This window comes from Chaetodon auriga, chromosome 9, assembly GCF_051107435.1.
Source record: "Chaetodon auriga isolate fChaAug3 chromosome 9, fChaAug3.hap1, whole genome shotgun sequence".
NCBI lineage: Eukaryota > Metazoa > Chordata > Actinopteri > Chaetodontiformes > Chaetodontidae > Chaetodon > Chaetodon auriga.
The window spans coordinates 1976922-1999083 of record NC_135082.1 but is presented as its reverse complement, the minus strand read 5'-3'; positions in this window follow the sequence as shown (position 1 = coordinate 1999083).

Sequence of the window (22162 nt, the reverse complement as noted above, 5' to 3'; positions counted from 1 at the left end):
CCCTAGGAACCTTTGATTTTTATCAACTGTGACTGTCAGGTATACATTTATTGTCAATCCACACATCTTATACCAGCAGTCACACCACCCTGAAGGTTATTTTTACATAGCAGCAAACCTGTAAGTATAATCATCATTTTTATACCTCATAATATATGTGCTGTTATAAAATATGAATTTATTTTCCACATCCACGAATTTTTGTGCGATAGTGTTGCATTATCATCATCAAATTACTATTTTGTAGTTAGCTACACTAAGCTAACACTAAGCAAACTAAGCTAACAGTAGGTAACTAAGCTAGCAAAAATCATTGCATTTGTTGTGTAGAGAAACAGACTCTTACTATGATATTTAAAGCTTCCAGTAATAAAACCTAACCCATTAGGTGGCCTATTATACCATTATACTCAATGATATCATAAGTGTGTGTGCGTGCATGTGTATGTGTATGTGTATGTGTGTGCATGTACTTACGCAGCTACATATTGATTCATAGTTTTGTGTGCCAATCAAAAAATCTTCTTTTATGTTCTCATCTAGAGTATCATGGCTGCTAGGATGCCTGCTAAGATTTCTTTGGACCTTGCCATAGAAATGATCCTGGAAGATGATGAACCCATCATGGGGTTTGACTCAGGATCTGACATCTCAGAGGAAGAGGACCCAATAGAGGACCCAGACTATTGTCCACCTGGCGTTGTCAGGCCATGTGTGGACGTGCAACAGAGGGACACACAAACACTGAAAGTTAATGTTTTGATAGCTGTATTGATAGCAAGTTTGTGTTCAAATGAAAGATGATAAGAAATTAACATGTAAAATATGAAATGATTCTCATGTTGGGATCATTTTGGATGTTTACTTTTTTTTACCTTTCTCAAAGTTGTTTTTTGATAAAATGTTAATAAAAAGTGATAAAGGAACATATCAAACATGAAATAATTCTTTTGTTGACCAAAATGTGATAAAAATAATCATCTTTAACCAAAAGGAAAGAAATTTCTTAAGTTTACAGCTTAAAACGCATTCATTCTAATTGGGGTCATTTTTGACCCCACTCGTGGAAGAGTGTAGGTACTGGTAGGTCATGCATCTAAGGGTTAACACGCTGGGGGTATTCCAGAAAGCGGGTTATGTGAAAACTCAGAGTAAGGTAACCCTGAGATGGGGGGAAACTCTGAGTTATCCGTTCGAGAAAGAGAGGTAACTGAAACTGACTCGTCAGTCACCATGATAACAGACTCTGTGAACATAACCTGCTCGCTGGCAGGTTTACCATAAGAAACCCAGAGTTTCCACCTGTCTCCTCCCAAATGAAGAAAGCTGTTAGACATGGATTGCCCATTCATTCCCAATCTGATTGCTATCGAAGCCCAACTGATTTGAAATGCTTTACATCGCGAGAGAATCTTCTGACCCAGATTAGATGTCCTGTCATTTCCAGAGGAACTGTCTGAATGCTACCGTTTTTCATCAAACGGTATAATTTATCTCGATAACATTCTCCAGCCATACATCACCAACCTCACACATCGCGGACATGCGCTCACATCACAGCAAATTTTATGCATAGCGCTACGTTTTTTTTGCAAACAGTAGTTTTTTGTACAACATTGGGGATGCAGAGCACTTTGTACTGTGAAGATCATATGTGATGCAGCCTACATCATTACAAATGTAGAAGCCAAGTGGCCTGGCTGTATACATGATTCCCGGATCACCGGGAGTGTAGTCTGAACAACAGATTTGCTCGTGGTAAGGAAGCTAAAACTTTGTACAAATGTTCTTTGTCTCCCTTTTAATGCACTCAAATGTGTCCTCTGTAATTACAGGAGTGTTTGATGGCTACCTACTGGGGGATCGAAGCTATCCATGCCAGCCCACTCTGTTGACCCCTTACCCTGACCCTGAGCCGGGGCCCCAACAATGTTTTAATATGGCCCACTGCAGGACTAGAGCCCGGATTGAGATGGCCATAGACATACTCAAATCCCGGTTCCAGTACCTGTGTAAGCTCAGGGTCACCCCAGAGAGGGCATGTGACATCATTGTGGCATGTGTTGTTCTCCATAATATTGCAACAAATGAATGACCCAGAGGATGACCATCCCATCCACCCTGCAGACATCCAGGATGGAAGGGCTGTAAGGGGCCTAATCAGCAGAAATTAGGTTTGATTAAAGCAGTCAAATAAAGACAAATTCACATGTGATTTGGTCTTCTTTATTCCCTAAAAGTACAAAAGCAGCAGTTACTTTTTGTAATATAGTTCCAACCATTAACATATTTCACCTGTGAAGTGCACCCACCTCAACTGGCATTCCAGTAATAGAATTTCAAGGTCTGTTTTTCTAATCTGGTGATCCAGATAGACCATTTCCTTTTCACTTTTCTCTATACTCTTAATGAGGTGGACTGTATACAACTGCTTCACTGGTATGGACGACATTTAAATCCTACAGTTCTACATACAGATTTAACATGGTATTGACTGAAAATCTCACTGTCAAGCTGCGCTGTGGAAGTTGATGGGCCCTCCTCCTGGTGATGCCCAGCCATACTCTGTTGAAGGACAAGAATGTGCTAGTTGTTTGTCCATTATCTATGCTCATCACTTCAGTGTACATGTCAAACTCCAAATTCCACTCAAGAGTGTAAAGGAATGTGAATGGGTAGAGCACTGCCGGTAGCTATACATGATATTAAGACACACTTCAGTAGGCCTCTCTGGATCTCTCCCTGTGGCAGCAGACAGCGTGTCATCATCATCATCATCATCACCATCATCATCATCTTCCTCCTCCTGCGATGCAGGAAAAGATACTGTTTCAGAATACTTTGAACTACCATCTGAGGTAAGATCTGAGTATGGAATACTTACAGCTGCAGGGTGTTCAACTGTTTCAGTGGTAGGAGGCTGAACGAGGCAGATGACACCATCCACAGCTGTTGGGGGGTGGAGATTTTATGTAGTTTTATATATGAGAAGTTTTATGTATAAGTTTTATTTTTAAAAAAGACACAAGTGTATACTTACATCTGATGTAGGCACTTGTGTCCTGGGCGGTGACAGGCTCAGATGAGCTTCCCCCGGGGATGCCTTCAGCCACTGGTCGGTCACGGTTTTGGCTGACGGCCAGTTCCTCAGCCTCTGTCAGAGAAGGTGGAGGTGGCCCTCCACCTGTTTTTCGGGCCTCTGCCTTCTTTCTGTTGGCTGAGCAGAACTCCAATGTTGATCTTTTTTTAAATTAGTATTTTATTGAGTGTTCATGTACACATCATCACATTTTAAATGACATCAATACATGTGAAATAAAAATGTGTAAACATTGTATCAAGTTCATCTACTAAGTGGGGTATTAAGTGAGATGACGTGTTAAAACAACATTTTGTTAGGGGTTTAAATTACTACTTGAAGTAGCCACTGAATTAATATTTAATTTGTTTAAAAGTCAATCTAAAAAAATAAAATTAAAATCAAAGTGAGGTGCAATCATAGCCTAGCAAAATATGCCTTACCTCTTTGGACGATGTTTTTATATTTCATTTTTAGCTGCTTCCAAGTTCGTGTCTCCCCTGTTGGATTGCACCTAAATGAAAATCAGATTTTATTCCTATATACATTCATAACTATGTGCTACGATCTTAAGTACAGTTAAATGTTAACTCAATGGAATAGTACATTCAAACTTACGCATTGACTCAGGTAGCAATTTTCTCCCATGCCGTTTCTCTCTCCTTTGCTGCTGCAGCAGTGATACATTTACACTGAAATATGTGCTCATACTCCGCATAGGACTGCAATAAGACCTCCAACTCCATTGGGGTAAAATAACTTGTGACTCCTGGTATTGGGGCTCCATTGATGATGGCTTTTTATCGTGGTTGTGCACGCGCTCAACTCAAGGTGAACATACTCAGAGTTGATTGAACTAACTCAGATCAGCTCTTCTGGAACCAGACACTCAGAGTTTCCCAAGTCAACTCAGAGTTCAGGGATAGACTCAGAGTTTGTTGAACCTCCTACCTGGAATAGCCCCACTGTGTGTAAAAGAACACAGCAGGTACAATTCCCTGTAGTGACCACTGATTTTCTCACAAGCATTGAGATAGAGGAGAAAACTATCATGTCTTGCAAGAGCTAGGACCCAAAGGCAGCACAGCAGTGGAGACAGCAGTGGTCGAAAATCATCAATGATCTTTTAATGATCAGTTACAGAATGTGCAACAGATGATATCTGATTATCCAATAGAGAGCTTGATAGCAGAGTGGGCAGGCAGGCAAGAAATCCATACAAAGTACTCACGACCAACAACATTGATCATTCCATCCAGGTGGCAGGTAAACCTGGGCAGATGCAGAGACAAGCAGGTAAGCAGAGCAAATACTGAGACTGACACACTGGGTTACCACGTTGTGTAGCGGACAAGTCAGTAAATACTGGTGCTTAAATACTCTTGAAATCAGGTGAGTCTTGACTGGAGATTGGGATCATGTGTGGTCAGGTAGTGACCAGGTGGCGTGAGTGGGCGGAGCAGAACTGCCACCTGCAGAACACTCCCACACAGACAAACAAGGAGAGACAGACAAGACACAAAGGGAAAAAGGGAACCAGCACACTAGGAAAAAAGGGAGGGCAGGCCACTGATCCTAACAGAAAGCTGCCATTCATATGATACTGCTCCAGATTTATACAATCCTGCCACAAGTGACGTAAAGAGGCACTGGGCCAAGTTCAGAAATGTGTTGTAATATATTCTCTTCTGCACAGATGTCTTAAATTGATGAAAGTACTGGCTGACCCTCTATGCTACTTATTGTGAGAGGGGGCAGGTCATGTGTTTGATATCGCATCTTACATTTTGTGTGTTTTGTATTGGATGTGTAGACTGATGATGATGTATATTTATATATGTAAGTAACTGTATATATAATTTTGTTCTATTCTATTCCAATTTAAATATGTGTGTATATATATGCTATATGTCTGTGTATCATGGAGGGACTACTACTTTCACTGTGCAACCCTGTGCTGAGAATGACAAAAAATCAACCTCGACGTGACTTGAATGAAACCTGTTTGTAAAAACAGAAGAGAAGTTAAATAATCATATTTTATCTTGTGAAAGTGAATCCAAGGTGGAGGTAGCGTGATATTGTGAAGTGTATAAGATGGCTTTAGAGTTATTTAGGTTATGTATGTGTCTCAATGTCTTTCCTGCCACAAGCCAACCTTGATTTCCTTTAACCATGTCCTTTTACACTCCCTTACATAAAAGTTATTATCCTAAAGATTTTATTCCTGGTTGATTTGACAACACCTGTGGTTGCTGGTGGTAGCAACGACAAATGTTGTGAAATACTTCTGCAAATACTCATTAAACAGCTACTTTGTCAGAAATACAACAGCCAATCCAACTCAAGTTATTTGAATAAAGCAGTCAATCCATGATTTGCCTTTTTTTGTCTTGCAATGAGCAACGATGATCGAAATGTCTTCTTTTGTTCATAGAGTATTGATGAACAATCACAATCAACAGTAACATTGGTAACAAATGCATTTTCAAACTGTGACACTGTATTGCATGCTGCATTGTTTCAACTGAACTGAAACAACTGAACTGTGTGTTCATTACTATAAAGATAGCAAAAAGAAAGAAAGAAAGAAAGAAAGAAAGAAAGAAAGAAAGAAAGAAAGAAATTATAGCAAAAATGGGTTTTGGTCTGATGAAAATACTAAGGACTATGAATGTGATCAAGAAATTATCTTTTATCCATGACAATGAATATTCTCTAACTTTCACAAAGTAATTATTTTAACTACAACAATGTTTTCTCTTAGTTTGGAACTGAACTTGTTGGGAATGAAATGGGTGCTGGACGTGTGAACAGATGATGACCAGCATCACCATCTTTGGGCCACACCATAAGGAAAAATGTAACTGATTTGTAAGATTTTAATATTTGGAAGAAATATTGTTTTCTGGCAGTTCCATCCAAAAACCGTGAATGGTAAACAATGTTTGGCACTGTATAATGGTTCACTGGCAGAACTGAAGGTTTTAAAGCTAAGACCGTCCAAAGAATTTTAGTCTTGACTTCTGCCAATCATGGATAGTTTGATTCCAGAGCCTGTGGACAAATCCTCACATGGTTCAACACTGCCCTTAAGAGTGTATCTACAGAACACGTCTAGGTTCTGAGAGGTTGCTGACAGAAATGTTTCTAAAATGAATTCATTGTGTGTCAGAGCAACACATTGAAGCATGTTATTGTTAAATGACTACAAGACAGTTATTTCCCCTCATGTACTCATCTCCTAAACTACCTATACGCATTAATTATTTTTAATCCGCTCAGAAGTTGGATGTATTCATAATATACAACAGCATCCAACAGGTAGGATTGATGGGGTTACATGGGGCCGTATTAGAGAAGAGAGTGTGAGAGGAGAGCGAGAGAAAGAAAAAGGGACTGGAAGAGAGAAATAGAACAAAAATTTGTGAGAGGGAGAGAGTCAGACAGAGAAAGTGCTTTTAAAATGGACACATCAAGCTGCTCCAAGCCACAGAGAAAGAGAGGAAAGGTCACCACCATCGTTTTAAATTACACTCCGCCTAGTGGGTAGCACTCACTTTGTGTGACCGCAGAGTTCAGTGGAGTGGGCAGATGGTTCACAGTCGGGTTGGAGAGTTTGCAATTTCACCCTCTCTTCCTGTCTCTTTCTCTCTTTCACTTCTTCTTTTCTCTTTGTTGTGACATACACTTGTTTTGTGATGTGATTACAGTGGAAGAATACATTAATAATGCCATCTGCATCGCCCTACATTTACATTCATTAACAATTCATTTCAAATGTGCTACACTGGGATGACAGCAGAGACACTGTACTGATGCCTGTACTATAGTACTGTAGTTTCTGTTGAGGTTAATATTACAGTTATCAAAGGTTGACAGTTACATAAATTAAAAGAAAAGTTAATAAATATCAATGGCATCAGTAATAATACAATAAAAACAGCATTGGGTCACAGTTTGTAAGATATGTGAGCATGATTAGATGGCAGGTTTTGCACAGGCTTAGTTTAGCAAGCTGCACTACAGGCCTGTGATGTATTGGATTTGATGTGATGGACATGGACATGGCACTTTTGTCAAGCATGTATGCATGTATGAACTAGTTTCCTGCTTAATACATTCATTACCTGAACAGGAGTGGCTACTGATAAAAGGAAAAACGTGTTACCCTTTGTTTATACATTGACGACATTATATACACCTTTTATGAGTGTTGTGAGTAGCTCCTCAGTGCCTTACAGAGGACCAGGTACTATAACCTCAACTATAACATACTTCAGCAAAATAAAATGAATTATAGCTCTGCGGTGTGACCTGTTCTCTGGCTTTTAAATCAAATCAGAGTCCTACAGACTCAATATACAACCAGATATGAAAAGGGATGTGTGTGTGTGTGTGTGTGTGTGTGTGTGTGGTGCCAATGTGCACAAGCCTCAACCTGACACAGGTATCCAAGCTGTCTGATTGTCGACAATGCATAGATTTGCTATCTAATCATTGAAATGAAAAAATAGATAAATAAAAAATAATAATTAAAAGAAAATCACTTTCTGGAACATAAAACCATCTGTTAATCATGCTAGATATGATATAGGACCATCACACTTTGCATCGTGGTCATTTGATGAAATAGCTCAGTCCTTGAGGCAGGTAAAGACTGGCAATAACTTAACAGTCCAAAGGGCCATAAACAAGATGGCAGGGGTAAAAAAATAAAAATAAAATTTAAATTTAAATTTAAAAAAAAAACAGGGCAGGTGGAGGACCAGCAAAAGATGGTTTAGGTATACAGTGTGCATCAGTCGGATACCTGGGGGGCAGCAGATATTCGGGAGGCTATTGGATCAGGTGACTGAAACTGGCAGGAACACAATGAGGGCAACCAGTTGCTGGATTTGGAATGACACAATCTGAAATGACAACAGGCAAAATAGACAGAGGAAGAAAATGCAAAGAACTGGTGGACGGCATAACCCTGGTTATGTCCAGTTTTGGCAGTTAGAGCTTGCAATTCTATATCATATACTGAATACTCAAAATACAGATTTAACATATCTAAAGTATATATGTAGTGCCTCCTGTTTCTCTTTAGTCCACAGTAACAACCATCCAGCCTAGTAATTTGCAATTTACCTCTATGGCCAAGTGACGGATGGCTGTTCCATATTATCCCTTTAATTATGCACATTGATTCACCTGGCGGCCGTTGCCTTGTTTACTCCCCAGCTGTAATGTATTTGTGTCCACTGCTGCACTGATGAATGTATCCTAATCTTAATCTGCACACGGCAACATCCATCTGACTAATGCAGGACTGTGGGATAAATCACTGGGGTCCTGCTCCAAGCGCTGCCAGCTGACTACTGTCTCCACCCACCCCTCTCTACATCTGCCAAATATTTGCTCTCTCTCTGTCGACTCCTTTCTTCCATGTCCCTTTCTGTCTCAGCGACTCTTGCTCTCCTTCAAACTTTGGATCTTCTCATTTGATTTCTTGCTCTCCCCTGTGCCATTTCATTTTTCAATTTGTTTACATTTTACTTTAACATCACAGATCACTGCTTGTCTGCTGCTCCAAACACTTGTATATCTCAGGCCCATGTGCTTTCAAACATAAAACAAGCATTCAAGCACAAAGACTCTTGCTATCTGCCTACCTTGGCACTGTTGAGTGCTGACTGGCTAGTGGCCAAAAATGTGCTCAATCAACTAAGGAAAACAAATTCAAATATTCTCAAGGTCCCTTGTTCCTTAATTCAGCGACATCATTACAAGACAGCATGCTGCTTGGTGTAAGCACAACGCTGTACGGTTCATTAATATTTCAGTTGTTTGTGCATGGTTTAGAAGTTCACCTGGCCAATCTGCATGCTTCTGTTGCAATGAATGTATCAATCAATCCTCAAATAAGTAAGCACACTGTCCACAGAGTCTATAGATCATGAATCCAATCGGAGAGAGCTCCAAAGTTTCGGATCCACAACCTCAGTCTCAGTCTTCTTTAATTCAGAGTCTGGAGAGAGGAACAACAAGTATTCAGCTTTATTATTTCATCATCACCCACGATCATCACCAATGTATGGAGTCCGTGGGGGTATTTATCTTGCTGCTGCTCAGGATGATGCCCCTCAATTATAAAATCTACAAAGCACCAAATACTTTTTGATAACACTTAATTATCTCATATCGTCTGTCATAATAAACAATTACCTTTACTTCATTCATTTGTCTCCCCTGATTGAAATCAAGATTGGTGTCCCTTGTAAGGCCCTGGATGCTTAGCTTTGTGTCAGCATGGGAAAACTGTTTGGCTGATCTCACAGTATTGTCACTAACATACAGTCATGGATGAAAGTATTGGTACCCCTCTGGAAGTGTTGGTTTTCTAGCAAAAGTTGCACACTTTTGGAGGTTTTTTGATAAAATAACCAAACCAGGAACTCTTCAATAACTTAACACAACTAAAACAACTGTTTCACCCAAATTCCACACAAAATACCACCAAAATGCTGCAGGAATTGAAAAGTGCAATGCAATATATGACAGAGTGTGTGTGTGTGTTTTATTGCTTAGAAATTATTTTTTTTGTTTGTCAGAGAAAGACTGTGTTATTTCTTCTTTCAAAAGTTGCCACAAAATCCCACAACCTCCTTCTGCCCTAAGGCTCTCTTCCCCCATTACCTCACTTAAAAAAAAAAACAAAAAACATCTCTGTCCAATAGAAAGAACAGCACGACACAGCCCTTCTGCTGACTAAGGTTATTTTGTCTGGCTGGATTTGTAGTTGTCAACGTTTTTACAAATGTCTCAAGTTTTGTCACTTCTGGATCAGAAACCTGAAATTCTGGTTTCACTTTTGCTCACTTTTTGCTGTATGTCTTTTAATTTAAGTTAAAATGTAAGTTAGCTCAGTCGCTAGCCAAAATCATCATCCACCCCTTTCTCCACATTCAACACATTCTCTCCTCACTTGGCTGGTTGGGCGAACTATGGCTGTTGGCTTGGTGGACAGGTGAGTGTCCTTTCAGTTTGATTCAAAACACCAGGATAGCATATCACTGTGTGTGAAATAAACTGGAATATGGGTGTGTTATTACAAAGCCTGCATTGGCGCTTTCTAAAATAACTTCAAGTTGGTGTAGGAGATCGTGTCAGCCAAAAGTGGAATACATTGGTCAGTCACTTGTCAACATGTTATGCCTTCATACCTCACAACCATGGGACTGCAAAAGGAATCACCTTGGTTTTTTGCAAATTAGAGTATGTGTGAATCCAGCAGCTTTAATGTGACACTAAGGGCCTGATTTACTAAGATCCCAAATAAAGAGCGCTAAATTGCATGCGCACATGGATAGATTGCGTGCGCTGCCTGTTTGGGGCTTGCGGCTGATTTACTAAGACTAACAGCGCAATTGACTACAGGTGCAAAAGTAGTTGAGCCCTCCCTATTTAAATGAGGATTTTGCGTGAGTTTTTGCGCATTCACCATGGCGAATGCAAGCAAGGAGACTCCACGGAAGCGCAAGAGCAAATTCGAACCCATGGAATTGGAGGTGCTGGTACAGGAGTCAAACAAGCACATTGCTGGGTTACAGCAAAGGAATTTGACCGTCACAAGGAGGAACGCAATATGGGGGGCAATCTGTGAAAAGGTTAATGCCGTGGGGACTCCTCCTTGTGACTGGATCCAAATCAGCTCCTACTTCACGGAGAAGCTCCAAAATGGCATCGCCGGATAACCGATATGTCTCTATTATTTTTTCTTCGGGCATTCCAAAAAGAGTGGCACGATCAGAAAAGATGCGTTCTCTCCATTGCCTGTCCTGCCTACGCCGCCTCCTCGCAACAATGACCGTAACGAACGGCTGTGCCAGGTAGCCTAAGACATGACGTTCAAACATGCTAAATATGGACACAAAAATAATCAGCGCAATTAGTTTCAGGTTTGGTAAATCACATTGCGTGCGCAAAATGATTCCATTTGCATCTACTCCGCCCAATATTTTTGGCACGCCTATATTGCATATTCACGAAGGCAGAAGCGCAAAACGAGTAACGCGTCTTATTTTGCCTGATTGACAGACGCAATCCTCGGTGTGCCCGGTTGGTAGATCAGCATCATCATCTCTTTGCGCATGCTGTCGCTTTTGCGCACGTTTTTACGCACGCAAAGCTTTAGTAAATCAGGCCCTAAGTCTGCAGTCACTGTGTATAATCGAGCTGTTGACCACTGGGAAATAGTTCCAATGTGTAGGCTAGCTGGCGACTCATTGTCGTGATTTTCCATTATGTCCATCGATGTTTTGATAGAGGTGAATACAACATGACAAGTCAGCTTGCTGACTTTTCCTCATTGGCTAACTGTATTATGCAACCAACGAACTGTCCACAGAGCAAAGAGAATTGTTCCCTGAGTTCCCTCATTCAGAACTCTGCAGCTCAGTAATTAATTAGAACCAAGAAGAGAGAGCACATTAGTCCAGTTCTTGCTGCTCTGCGCTGGCCTACTGTAACATTCGGAATTGATTTTGAGGTCCTTGTCATAGTACACAAAAGCTCTTAATTGGATAACTTGTTCACCATTTACCTTCAAGAACACTATGATCATCTGCTGCTGGTTTATTGGAGGATCCCAGCAACACCACCAGCCAAACAGCCTTTGTCAATTACGCGCCAAAGCTCTAGAACACATTACCTATAGATATAAGGGAAACCATCTTGCTAAATATTTTTAAGAGAAAGCTAAAAATGTATCTTCTCATTTTAGTTTTAACTATCTATGACTCTCCTGAAACATATGCCTTTTGCATGGCACTACTGCACTGCTGTAATTCTTCTAATGTTGTAATTCACTTGATTTTATGCATTCTACTTCCATCAACTACCTCACCAACAGACCACAGTATCTGAGGCTTTGTGACTGAGTATCTGATGTGGTAGTTTGCAGCACGGGGCTTTGCAGGGGACAGTGCTCTCTCCTCTCTTCTTCACCCTCTACACATCAGACTTGAGACACAACATCAACAGCTGTCACATCCAGAAGTTCTCCATTGATACAGCCATCGTTGGACGTGTATCACAGGGGAACGAACTGGAATACAGGGAGGTCATAACCAACTTTGTCTACTGGTGTGTACGGAACCATTTGCACATAAACACTGGCAAGACAAAGGAGATAGTGATAGATTTCCGCAGGAATGTGCCACAGGTCACACCGGTCAGCATCCAGGGTTTGGACATTGGTATTACGAACAAGTACAAATACCTGGGTGTTCACCCCAGCCACAAACTGGACTTGACAAATCACACAGATGTCCTGTATAGGAAGGGCTAAAGTTGTCTCCACCTGCCAAAAAGACTGAGTTCCTTTGGAGCAGTAGTTCTCAACTGGTCTGCCTTCGGGACTCACCATCACCTCTTAATGACAAGCCATGACGCAAGCTGCCACATGAATAGATGGCACTCCGCTGCTTAAAAAAAAAAAATCCCCCTCAAAAGAAAAGCACAGGATTTTTTTCTTAAAATTTTCTTTGTTTGTTTGCCCAGGCAAAGGCCTGTGACCCACCAGTTTCTATGCAGTTGTCTGCTGGGGTTGTGGAAGCTCAGAAAGGGACAGGAAAAGACTAAACAAACTGGTCAAGAGAGCTGGCTCTGTCCTGGACTGCCCTCTGGACAACATGGGAGGTGCGTGACTGCAGAATGTTAGCCAGGCTGACATCGATCATGGACAACCCATCCCACCCCCTGCATGAGACAGTAGCGGGCTTAAGCAGCTCCTTCAGTAACAGACTGCTCCATCCACTGTGTAAGAAAGAACACTATTGCCGGTCTTTATCCCAACAGCTGTTAGACTGTTTAACACGAGCATCATGTAATGTAGCACTGTGTTGATGCTGTTTTTTTTTGTTTTGTTTTGTTTTGTTTTTTTTCAAATTCTACATCATAAATCTACTGTTTATGACCGTAAACCTACCTACATGGCACTGGCATAAGAATATTGGCAATAGTATTTTTATGGGCAGTAGTATTTTTTATGGCAATTAGTATTTTTTCTATACATAATGTACACATAGTTGATTTTTCATCTTGTATCCTGTATACTCTTTATCTTGACCCTTCTGTTCCACTGTTTTTCCTTTTTGAATACTCGTCTAACAAAATTAAGTCATTGCTGTCTGTAACGATTTAATTTCCCCAGTGTGGGATCAATAAAGTCTTAAAAAAAGCACTAGAACAGCAGTTAGATTATTAATTTATGTGTATATTTGATTGGTTTTTGGAGGTGAAGTAACTCTGATGCTTTCTGGCATTTTTTTAATTACAGATAGCAGTTTTAAGGAGTTAATCTTTAACATATGGGAGATTGTTTTTTTTTAAATAACTTTCCTTACACTGCCACCATGCAATTATTCTTCAGTATGTGTTGTAGAGATAATAGAGAGCAGATCAGAGAGTTGCTGAAAGATAGAGACAGACCAACAGAGATAAGAAAGAAAGAGGGGGAGAGAGCCTCAGGCCAGGAGGAGGTTGGAGGTCCAAGATCTGTCTTGAGATGGCATCATAAACAAACAAACAAACAAACAAAAAACAATGTTATTTCACCATTAATCACAAAATGAAGTAAAAGAAAACATAGGATTGACAGAAAAATTAGACACATGCATCATTAATAATCGAGTAATTAGAAGTGGAATAAGATGTTGAGAGTGAGAGCAGAAGCAGGGGCCTCATGGTTTGTATCAAGGCAGAACTCAAGACTGAATATGTGATGTGCTAGTGTGAAGATGTTTCTGTCTTGAGCTTGTTGTCTTGTACATGTTCACAGATTCATGTCCTTGTTGCTTCTGAGAAAAATCTTCCTGTAGTAAAGTTCATTCTTTCTCACCTTGTTTATCTTTGCATGCAAATGATGTGACCTCCACTGATCATGTTCCAGTCCAAGCAGAGATAAATCAAATGTGCCTCATGTAATTCAAATGCACTGAGGAGTCCTTTATTCTCTTAGATATGCTCAGAAATAGGCAAATACTAAAGAATGAAGCTTATGGTGTACTTATTTTTATTATGTATTCTTTGTAGGTTTGCACAAATGAACAAAGAGTAATTTTATTAATGCAAGAGTGTTGAATGAAAGCTGTATTGCTCTCTATATTTGAAAAGATACAAAAAAATTGAAAAGATGTTTTGGAGATGTTTCTATCACATTTGCAAGTTTATGTAGACAAAATACTGCATATGCTGAGAATCTAAAGAATAATTGTGGAGGAAGTACTGTAATGTACTAATATCAGACAGAAAAAAATAGTCAATTTCAAGTCAATGAAAAGAAAGTGTAACTTATAATAATCTTAATTATCAACTGTCCTCTGTGTATTATATAATTACATGTTGTGTAAATGGATTATTATTATGTACATTCATGTGTAAGTAACATTTTAGTGATTTGAGATGGAGCTAATTTTTAACTACTAATGATTTTTTATTATTATTATTATTATTATTGTTGTTGTTGTTGTTGTTGTTGTTGTTGTTATTATTATTGTCTCAAATGATGGTTTGGTTTAAAAAAAAAAACTCAGCAAATACTGATTTATGTGACACCTTCACTTTTTTTTTTTTTTGTCAAACTATTTATTGGATACGACAAACTAAAATGAACAGAATAAAATAAAATAGAATAATTACAAGGAAAAGCAACAAACTCACAGTTGAGCAGGTGGAGCCATTAATGTTGCATTTTTTTTTTATTTAAGTCAATTTTCCAGGAAAATTTACTTAATTTACAAATACAATAATCAAACTGTTGCTTTTCTGCAAATCCACTAATCATTCATCTCTCCTATAAAAAAGCATTATGTTTTGCAATGTAAAACCTAAGTTGTAAAGTAACTGCAGTCGTAACTACAGATGTCAAATAAACATATCACTGAAGAAGTATGAAGCATTAAAAGCATTAAAATTTATCACAAGAATTTCAAAGTTGTCCTCAGTACGGTACTCAAGTAAATGTACTTTGACATTCCACCACTGGCAAAGAACTGTAATGGCTTTATCCCTAATGTCCACCTGTTGTATTACATTCTAGCTCTAGAGCTCTGCAAGTAACTTGGCTCAGTGTTCATTAGAACTGGCCAAAAATACAAAATCACAAATTAATTGTTTAATTATCTTTATTGAAAGGACACCACACCACCAACTGATGTTATTGAGGTAATGATGTAGTACCTTGCTTGAGGGCAAGGGCAGAGTGCTTCCCATTCAGTCTGTTTGTCAAATTTCGCTCAGCCTTGACTGAATTTTCAAATCTTAGTCAAACCTCAGTTGACTTGTCAACAAATCCACATCACCCCTCTGGCAGCTTCAGAAGAGGCCTTTGTTTGACCTCAGTGAAGAGGTCTGGCATGCTGCATCATCCCCAGGAGAGATATTTCATTATGGCATTAGCTGCCTTATTTCCACTTAAAATTACCTCTTGCACAACAATCAACTTGGAATGTCTCACAGGAATGCTGCATGATCTGTTTGCGTGTACTCTGTCTCTGTCAGTGTGTGGTGGGGTATTCCCAAGAAAGGGACATTTCTCCACCTCACTGAACAAGAATAATGAGTTGCTGGTCCTTCGAGGTAGGGGACAACTCCTATCGTCTCCCTTTTTGCCTTCCTGCCATTATTTGCCAATTACCAGCATGTAAAATGTCTTATAGGTATCCTCCACCTGCAACCCCACTCATAATAGCTTTGTAATTTAGTAATTCATTTCAAGGATTTAAGGTATTATTTGTTGAGCTACTTCAATTCAGTAATTGGAAAGCTGGTCTGGGGAGGGTGTAGGGTAGTTGAGGCATGGTGGCGGTTACATTTGCAAGTCAATTGTTACATTTGATTAGCCAATTAACCTAATTACCAAGCCATGCAAATCCCCACCTCCACCCTTTAAATGTGGATGTTCTTAAGTGCTGAGCTGATATTATTCAGCTTTATTCTTTGATTTTGCACTTTGTTATGACAATCCAAGAGTGATTTTTTTGACACTGTAAAAATGCATGTGCTGAAGGGGGAATTTCCATTACAGCTAAGATTGGCTCCACTGTCAAGGCACATTTCATTATCTTTCCGAGAGGTTTTCCATCGGAAACAATCACAAGAATACATTCTGCTTTCTGCCTGCGTCAATAAATAACCTATAGCAATAAAATAGGTTTTGGTACAGTTTTGGAAATGTTCAGGCTTCTTCAGTGTGCCTTTATTTATCTTTTATGGTTGTTTTGACTGGTGAGATTTTTGATCAAATCAGTTACTATTTGTAACTGAAAGTCCTCTTACTAGCTTTATCTAAGCCTTCCACATCATCTCACATTCTCCTTGAGCTAATGGAGATGGCTCAGTTGTCATCAAATAACATTTTTCTGTCAAACCGTTGCTTCCAAGGCTTTCAGGGACTAAGCAAACAATAAAGGTGCCAAAAGAAAAATTGCTTTAATAAGGTTGATACATTTAATAACAAATGACAAAAGTAAATGATCCCAATATAATGTAAGGCACGGGAAAGCAATAACAACATGAAACATTTAATAAATTTTTGAAACAAAACCTATTAAAAGAAAATATCTTTTTTAATCTGCCCGTTGGCTTCTTCCATTTCTTGTGGCCTGTACTTAAAAGGCCAATTTTCCTTGCAGAAGGACAAATAATTTAAAATCTTATCTAAATCAAAGGTCTGATGGAAGATGCTGGAAATGGTGTCAGAGCAGGGGTCGGCGAGCAAATTTGAAGATTAAGACACAAGAGGATTTGAAAACACGAAGAGAAACAGGAAGTAGGCTAGTTTGAATTATTCCAGTCAGTCAACAGGGATGGGAATTGATAAGATTTTTACGATTCCAATTCCATTTTCGATTCTGCTTAATGATTCAGTTCTTTATCGATTCTCTTATCGATTCTCATTTGGAAAAAAGGAGAACAAACAGGTCGATCAGCATCAACTTTGTTTAGTTTAGAAGTAACATGACCTTACAAACCCAACAGTGAGGTCTTAAGAGGGCCACAGCCTAGGGCTCCTCGATGGGGTGCTAGGGGTCCCCAGAAAAAATAATTTGTTTTGAAAATAAATATAAAATAATTGTGGCAGGGCGGTCGGTATTTCTTAAAAGAGTGTGCAGAAAATAGTTTTAATATGTGGAGTCAAACAACACCTAAGGTCGCACAGGTTCGTGACACAATGAGTGGCTAGAAACCTGATTCCACAAATTAACAAATTTTATTTTAATCAGTTAAAATGGTAATTAACCATTCATTTTTTCTGCAAAAATAGGTGCACAAAGTCTGCATAGTTGTCTATTGCTGACCAAAAAAAAAAAAAAACCTAAACCATATACATCAAAAAGGAACTAGGACTGAGGCTTACCAGGGCAGCCAGCAGGGAAGGGACTCTAAACACCACGTGAGAAAATAAGGACACCCAAAGTGCACTTCACTGCAAAGGGATACCACCACCAGGTGATCTGGCTGCCATGCACCGGAGGCCCACAGCTCCTGTTCAACACAAACGCAAAATCAATTAGAAGTCCAGCAATAGACAAGATGTTGAAGAGATAAACAAAAAGGAATACCAAATTTACATAACCAAAGAGGAGTGTAAAACAAACACAAAAAAATTACGAGACAAAAAAAATTATGAGTGGGCAATGTGCACATTAAAAAAAAAATGACTGTGGCCAAACAGAGTAAAACCTGGTCAACAGGAGTGGAACAGTGTAATACGACAGTGTAGAGACACGAACACGGGGGGGGGGGGGTTAGAAGCCGCGATGAGGGCAGCTCTACCGTCACACAGACAGCTCACAGACAAAGCGACCACAATGAGCCGGTCCCAAGTGGAGGGCGAGCAACACCACTAGCCGCCAGTCAAACAACGCAGCGTGCATTAAAGCAATGCCAGACTCCCGCTATCAAAGCAGGCGCCAAAAGCAGATCAAATATCCCACTCTGCCACCTCACCTCGACCGAACCACGCCACTGCACTGCTTTTAGCAGTCAGATGCCTGACAGGTGTGTGCCAGTGCATATATATGTGCACCGCTCTCACAGCGCTGCCTACGGTGCCAGCTGTGAGAGAGAGAGCAGAAAGGATGGAGCAGAGCGTCACATTCGTCCTGCTACATAATAATAATAATAATAATAATAATAATAATAATAATAATAATAAATGTCCAGTAACATGTTCAACATTTTTCTAATAGAAATTAAAATTCTCCCTTTTAAGAGGATATATGAGTTGAGCACTCAAAAATAAAACTATGACAGCCAGTTACAAATACAATCAAGTCAAGTCCAATGGAGCTGTGCATTGTAAAATTCTGCAAACATTAACTATGAAGAATTAACAATTCTTTTGCAGAAAAATAAGCATATCTGCTTTTTCAGGAAGGATACACGATCTTTCTGGACTTGTGGTGTCTCCAGCTGTGGAGAACACCCTCTTAGATGGGGCGGAGGATGCCTGCACACACAGAAAGCTTTCAGCCAGGCCTGACAGCAGGTGCAGAGTCTCTCTCTTGCTCCACCACCATAGGGTGGCATTATTCTTGCAGAGGATGGGAGGCAGGCTTCTGTGCAGCTGGATCTCCTGATCCACTCGGAAGCTAGAGGTAGACGTGAACTGGAGCAAATACTGCCAGCCTCTGAGCCAGTCAGACTCTGTCTCTCGTCACGGTCATCTAAATGTAATGCATGAGAAGGCATTCATTTTACGTTAACAGTTAGTAATAGCAGGTTTTACAATGAGGCAAATGGTGCTGACATAATAGGCAGTGTTCTTGTCAGTGTTCTACTTAGTTACCTGCAGTATTAACAGCAAGTGACGTGCTAACGTTGCCGCTGCTGCTGGGTTGAGATTCAGTCTGGAGCAGATCGAAAACGCGACATTCATTCAAAGTTATCGCATGCTGTGTGTGCAAATGTTTCTGCATATTGGTAGTATTTCCTCCTTGATGAAATATCCAAGTTGCCCTGTTGTCATCCTTTCTCGTGAAATGTAACCAAACTTTCGAGCGTTTGTTTTCGAGCAACGCACGTTGCGTCACTTGCGTAAGCTACATAACGTGCAACGCGCAACGTCATTGGTGTGCACTCGAATCGATAAGAGAACTGTTGGCAAAATTTGCAAACGATTCCGAGGAACTGAAACACTGGGAAACGGTTCTCAACAAGAACCGGTTTTCGATTCCCATCCCTGTCAGTCAATGAATAAAGAAGTTTATCTGGAGACGATGTTGACAATGACACAAACCAACCAGATTTTTAGCAATCCACATTAGTCAGGAAGTTTCTGGAAGGGAAAAAGAGGGAAAATGATTTTTGATAAGTCAAGATTACACAAAATGGGTTGTTCGGAGTTTGGAGATTTTGGTTGTGTGGAGTGTTTCTCATTCAGAGCAGGGGGAAGCAAGACGACTTGTATGCAAGAATGTTCGTGGACTGGAAGACAGCCTGTAAAGACCTAAGGAAACTTGTGCTTCAAATCTCATCACATTAAAAGGTTGTATAATATTGGAGGCATTTTTCTCTCCTTCTGCTTTACGAAGCATCATTCTCAATTGGGTCAGAGCTGACTCCATCTGATGTTGTTAAATTCAGGTGATAATCTAAATTTCAGACCTGCTTTCATGTGTTGATGTGCTGCATTTGCATCATGTGAGTATTCATATGTCAATACATCTTGATAAAAGTAATGACTAAGAAGAAAACACATTCACATTCATTTAAACTTGTCAATTCAGCTTCATTGGTTTTCTTCCAACAGACTTTGGTCCTGAGTAGCTGTTTCACACTTGTTTCACACAAGTGGCGTTCCATGAGTTTTGTCTGTGTTTTTTTGAGTGTTTGTGTTTTTGATGGGATGATGAAGAATAAGGAAGAGGTGGTGGGGGGGGGTGGGGGGGTGGGAGGGAGATGGAAGGTGAAGACAGAAGAGGAGAGAAAAGTGTGAAGTTTTGGACAATAAAACATGATAAAATGATAAATATTGTAACAGTATAACTGATTTTTTTTTTTTTTTAGAAAGGTATAACTGCAAGTAGCATTGGAGTGATTGAGATCCATTGTGGATATTTAGTCATGCATGAAAAAATGGGATTGAAGTTTTATTATTCAGAATCTGTGCTGTAAAGGTGAAGTGTACCCTACACTCCTAAGCAATACATTTTAAAGGAAATGGCCTCAGACTGTGTATACTATACTAAACATGTCACAAGTTTCTTCTCATCTGCAAGACAACACTTATACATCCACAGCTTCTGAGATATCTTTCTCTCTTACCATATGCATCTATTATACTAGTGTTGTATATGTTTACGTTATCTCAAGTTACATTAGACTAGCTGTTGCAGGAATATAAGAACCCTGGCCAACTGGGCTGCTGGTGTTGCTGGTGCAGCGTGGGAAAAGTTCATGGATTTTGTCACTCCTATTACTATCTCTTATACAAGAAAGACAAAAATAGCAGCAGGTTCTGACTTGCTCAAATTGTAGAAAATGCCAGATTTCTGCGCTGCACCCTAATGAAAGAAATACCAAAACCAAGCAAACAGGAATAACAAAGTTATTTTACAACATTTCACTATCACAAAGGTGCTGTGATAAGCTAACTTAGCCATCATTTTCAGTCTCTCTATGCATTTATATGAGATTAGAGCAACATTTGTATTCCTCATCTCTCTTGTATGAGCATGCAGCCCTCAGTAATTTATTTTCCTGTAAGATTATATGCTCAGAATATGTATCTGTCAGACTGCAGCTCTTCACAACCCTGCTGATACACTGGATATAGTGTCTGTTTTTTTTTTTTAACATAATGTGTGACTTAAAATGCAATTTATCAAAATGTCAATATTTCACAAAAAAATCTACTTACAAATAGAACTGTGAGGCCTGTGAGAAATGCTCTTTATCTATTAACCTTAGTTTTGTTGAACTTGTGTTTTTTTTAATTGTTCATTTATTTCTAAAATGCGAAACAAAATACATCATGACAGCCATTTTCCAAAAAAGCAATGAAGAAACAATATACTTTAAAACTAATTAAGTTCATTTTAAATATTCTAGAAGTACAACTGTTACTGTCTGCACAAGATACAGTATTTTGGTATGAAAAGTAGGATTTTTGATTTAACCAAGTACCCGTACCTATATGATAAATACATGGCACTTTAGAAAATATGACCACTTGAAAATGATTTGAAAATTCAGCGAGTTATGATGATTTTAATTGTGAAAAGATGTTTTAGGAGGCTTTATGCTTTCACTTTCCTCATGCTAACCCATTCCCTATTCCCTAATTTTTATTCTTGGCATAGTACAAATGATAATATACCGATGCCTTTTTTTTTTTTTTTTTTTTGAATTTGGTGAATATAAAATGTAAAAAACTGTACCAAATAATGAATATTAGATCCATTGTTTTGGTTAACAGATCCTTATTGCTCGCATAAAGCCCGGGAAACTCTGCTTACTTGAGCAGTGCATGTGTGCTGTGATTTTGATTTCTGCACTCATGTTAACAGGTTAAAGCAGCCACACAGCTCGCATGAGCAATGCTGCAGCGTGGAACCGCAAGATAGCAACTATAGAACATGGTGCCACATTCTGCTGTCATTGTAGGAAATCATATTTCTGTAGCAGATAATTGATAGTGACATAACTCTGTCCCTCTCTCTTTTGCTCTCCCTCTCTGCGTATCTCCCTCTCTGCCTCTCCATCAGCCCATGGTTACTGTCCATGCCAGGGCCAAGTCACTGGCCTTAAAAAAGAGGGTTGTCAAAACACTTGTGAACTCGACTTGACACACATGAAGTGCTTTAGGATGACCTGAGGTGAGATTCTCGTATTACTACTGTATGTGATTAATTTGTAGGCTGTAGTTTTCTAACCCTTGTTGTGTGTGTTTATTGTGTGCCTCTACGCATGGTTTAGGAAGGCATGATTTGGTGTATCAGGACCCGACATGGCTATTGTATGACGCTAATACGTAGGTTATATATCCTTTGTGCACATTTATTGTGTGTGTTTAGTCACGGTTTACAC